Raw genomic sequence first — 5,138 nt, forward strand, 5'->3', positions numbered from 1 at the left:
TCTCTCTCTCCCTCTCTTTCTTTCTTTCTTTCTTTTTTTTTTTTTTTTATAAGAGGAAGGGCTTTATTCACCAGCCCAGAAAGTGTACTTTCCTCAATAAAAAAGTATTTTAGAACTCTTACTATCTTAAACTTTTATTACTTTCATGCCTACCCAATCATATTTGTAATTTATTTGTAAATTTTCTTCCCTTTTACCTATAATATTATCAACTGTAACTATGTGTTTGTGCTTCCCTGATGCTGCTTCTCTGTGTTCACCCAGAGGTAATTCCGAAACTGAACTTATCCTTAAAATATATCATTCAGATTTTCCTATCCCTTACTTTTATTAGAATTATGCTTTATGATACATAGTTTTCTGAATTTTAATTTTGTCCATGATGTCACCTTTCTAAAATTTGATAATGATCTTGCTTGTTGCTTTGGTCTCATCATTTTTCCTGCTGTGTATTATTCCAAGTGTGAATGTATCATGGGTTATGGAATCATTCAGTCAGAGGCCATTTCATGGATTCTTTGAAGTTTTTTTGGCACATAGTACAGCTATGGACATCCTGAAAACAATTCTTTTGTTTTAAGGAGAATGTTTGTACTTTTGCTTTTACAGGTGGTTTCAATTTCCCCCAATGCCGTGTTCTAAGTAACATACCTCCTGGCAGGGCATAACAGCTCTATTGCTGTGCATCCTTTCCAATATTTTATATTGTGAGATAGTTGACCTTGTTGCTAATGTATTTCTTTAATACTATGAGTTTATTACAGTTTTAATTTGCATTCTTTATGGCTATTGAAGTTGGCACATTCTCATATGTTTATTGGATCCCCTTTTTTGTTCCAGTGTTTGATGAAATGTGTATTTATGTCTTTTACTAATATTTTACTGTTTTTATTATTATCAACTTATTGGAGTTCTTTAGGAATCCTGTGCACTAAATCTTTTCTATTTATATGTATTGTGGAGTATTTTCTCAGTTTGAAAATTTCCAATTTCATATTTTTATCATTTCATTTGATTAATAAAATCTTAATTTTTAAATCTTTTTTTTCATCAAGTTTTCAATTGACATATAAATATTATGTAAATATATTATGTACAACATTTTGTTTTGATGTACTGGCATACACATTGATGGTAAAACTGTTAGTATACTAAAGCCACAGAACTTTGGGAAATAGCTAAATCAGGCCATTCAACGTGTGCATTACCTCAAAAGCTTATCATGTTTTTGTGATGAGAATACTTAAAATCTATTCTTTTAGCAATTTTCAGGAACAAAATACATGGTTATTAACTATAGTCATCAGGTTGCACAATAGATCTCTTCGTATTCCTCCTGTCTAGCTGAAGTCATCTCCTGGTACTGAACGATCAATTCTTTACCACTATGAGTTGACCTCTTTGGGTTCTACCTGTAAGTGAGATCATGTGGTATTTGCCTTTCAGTGTGGGAAAAAGAGAACATTTGCACTCTACTGGTGGGAATGTAAATTGGCAGAGTCATTAGAGAAACACTATGCAGATTCTTAAAAAACCAAAATGAAAAATAGAACTACCCTAAGGTCCAGCAATCTCACTTCTTGGCATACATCGAAATACCTGAAATCAGTATCTTGAAGAGCTATCTGGTCTTGTGTATATACTGAGGCATTATTCATAATAATCAAGATATGGAACTATCATAAATGTCTATCAGTCTGTCACCAGATGAATGGATAAAGACAACATTATAATCTATGTACATACATACACATGTCCAATATCACATATTATATGTATGTATGTATATACATCTCCCCTACATATATAATTTATATATAAATATGGTACATACAATACATTCCCAATATGGTATTATGAACTATGGTCACCATGGTGTACATTATATTTCCAGAATTCATGCATCCTGCATAACTGAAATTTTGAACCCATCACACATACACACACGGGTATTATTCAGGCTTAAAAATAGGAAATCTTTTCATTTATGACAACATGCATAAACCTGGAGGACTTAATGCCTATTATTACTTTAATTTCACAAATAATTTCATGTTCTTATGGGGATGTTTTGATATCATTCACTGCAAAATGGATGAACCTTAGGACATTATAATCAGTGAAATGACTTCTTGAATGGATGTTTGATGTATTGATTTTTGCATGTTTCCTATATAGTAATAAATGCAAATTAATTTTGCCTGACTATTCCAAGATTTGGTATATGGTCACCGTCATTCATCTCAAAGTATTTTCTAGCTCCTGTTCTTATTTTGCCAATGAGTTGTTTAAAAGTTATTTGCTGAATTTTCAAACATATCGAAATTACCTGGTTCATTTTAGGTTTTAATTTCTTAGCTTGGACTCTTAATATTCAGAGACATACTTTATGCTTGTAATTCTTGGGAATTTGTTGAGAATTCCTTTGTGGACAGGACATAGAACAATGTTCCATGTGCACCTGAGTAGGATGTGTATTTTGCAGCTGTTGACTGTGCTTTCTTCTGTTATATCAATAAGGAAAATTTGTTATTGGTGTTGTCTTAAATAACTTCATGAATGTTTTGTGTGCATTTTCTTGCATTTATGGAGAATTTTGCTTAAATATTCCTATTTTTCTGCTTTGTCTATATTTCCTTTTTGGTCAGTCTATTAAAAAAATCTAATGAAGCTGTGTTTTTAGCTGCATACCAATTTGTACTTGTTACACCTTCTTGCTACTTACCTTTTGCTATTGCAAAAAAATTATCCCTGGCAATGTTCCTCATCTTATAGTCTATTTTTATCTGGTATTAGTACAGAAACTATTCTTTTGGTCAGGGTGTATGTAGTTTATTCTACTCTTTTTACCTTTTAAAAAATCCTCTTATTCGTGATGTTTCTTTTGGGAGGCTTTTGCTATTGTGTTCAGGTGAAATCAACTCATTTATATAAAAATCAAATGAATCATCTATTTGGAGTTAATTCCACCATCTTCCTCTGTGTTTTATGTTTATCAACATTACCTGTGGTTCACGTTTCTCCTGATATACTCCCATATTTCTTTCCATTTGTGTCATTTTTTCTTGCATTTGCTTTTTGTTCATTTTAGACCTTTTTACTTTTTCCTCAGATTAGGCCTTAGAGCTCAGGATAATAGATTGACTGATTATAAGATTGCTAAGTATTTTTTTCATTTGACCAGAAAAATCTTTGCATTTTGCCTTTGTTTATGTAACATTTTTGAAATTGATATTTAATTCTGTGTTAGCATCAATTCTTATTTAGCACTGTGAAGAAATATTTCCTTTATCTTCTGGTTTTCACCACTTTTTTTCTTTTATTAAATGATAACTGTGTACTTTAATGTAATCATAGGGTACAGTGTGGTGTTTTCATATACAATTTGAAATAATTTCATTAAACTGGGCAACATAGCCTTTATGTCATTTTCTTAGTTATTGTGTTAAGACATTTATATTCCACTTATAGAAAGATTCACTTGTACTCTTGTAAGATAAACCATAGAGGTGATCCCTCCAATCACTCTCCCTCCACCTATCCACCCTCCTCCTCTGCCCTTCCCCTCCTCATATTCTTAGGCTATAAATAGATTACAGCTTTCTTTTCTTTTCTTTTTTTCTTAGACAGAGCTTCAAGCTGTCCCCCTGGGTAGGGTGCCATGGCATCATAGCTCACAGCAACCTCTAACTCCTGGGCTCAAGCGAGTCTCCTGCCTCAGCCTCCCAAGTAGCTGGGACCACAGGCGCCCACCACAATGCCTGGCTATTTTTTGGTTGCAGCAGTCATTGTTGTTTGGCGGTCCAGGCTGGATTTGAACCCACCACCTTAGGTGTATGTGGCTGGCACCTTAGCCACTTGAGCCACAGGCGCCGAGCCAGATTACAGCTTTCATATGAAAGCTATAAATTAGTTTCATAATAGGGCTGTGTACATTGGATACTTTTTCTTCCATTCTTGAGATACTTTGCTAAGAAGAACATTTTCCAGCTCCATCCATGTAAACATGAAGGACGTAAAGTCTCCATCTTTCTTTATGGCTGTATAGCATTCCATGGTGTACATATACCACAGTTTATTGATCCATTTGTGGATCGATGGGCACTTGGGCTTCTTCCATGATCTAGCAATTATGAATTGGGCTACAATAAACTTTCTGATACAAATATCTTTGTTGTAATGTGGTTTTTGGTCTTCTGGATATATACCTAATAAGGAATTGCAGGATCAAATGGCAGGTCAATTTTTAGTTCTCTAAGTGTTCTCCAGACATCTTTCCAAAAGGAATATATTAGTTTGCATTCCCACCAGCAGTGTAGAAGTGATCCCTTTTTTCCACATCCATGCCAGCATCTCTGGTTTTGGAATTTTGTGATATGGGCTAATCTTACTGGGGTTAGGTGATATTTCAAAGTAGTTTTTTTTTTTTTTAATATTTTATTTTATTTTATTTTTTGCAGTTTTTTGGCCAGGGCTGGGTTTGAACTCACCACCCTTGGCATATGAGACTGGCACCCTACTCCTTGAGCCACAGGTGCCGCCCCTCAAAGTAGTTTTGATTTGCATTTCTCTAATGATTAAGGATGGTGAGCATTTTTTCATATATCTATAGGCCATACGCCTATCTTCTTTATAGAAATTCCTCTTCAAGTTCATTGCCCACCCTGAGATGGGATCACTTGGTTTTTTTCTTGCTAATACGTTTGAGTTCTCTGTGGATACTGGTTATTAAACCTTTGTCAGAGACATAACCTGCAAACATCTTCTCCCATTCTGAGGGCTGTCTACTTGCTTTACTTACTGTGTTCTTGGCTGTGCAGAAGCTCTTTAGTTTGACCAGGTCCCAATAGTGTATTTTTTACATTGCTTCAATTGCCCACGGAATCCTCTTCATAAAATTTCGCCCAAGCTGATTTCTTCAAGTGTTTTCCCTAAACTTTCTTCTAGTATTTTGATGGTTTCATGTCTTAAGTTTAAATCTTTAATCCAGTGAGAGTCTATCTTAGTTAGTGGTGAAAGGTGTGGATCCAGTTTCAGTCTTCTACAGGTTGCCAGACAGTTCACCCAGCACCATTTGTTAAATAGGGAATCTTTTCCCCATTCAACGTTTTTAATTGGCTTGTCTAAGATCAGGTAAT

This window comes from Otolemur garnettii, unplaced genomic scaffold (assembly GCF_000181295.1).
Source record: "Otolemur garnettii isolate 467f Iridium unplaced genomic scaffold, OtoGar3 scaffold00001, whole genome shotgun sequence".
NCBI classification, from domain to species: Eukaryota; Metazoa; Chordata; class Mammalia; order Primates; family Galagidae; genus Otolemur; species Otolemur garnettii.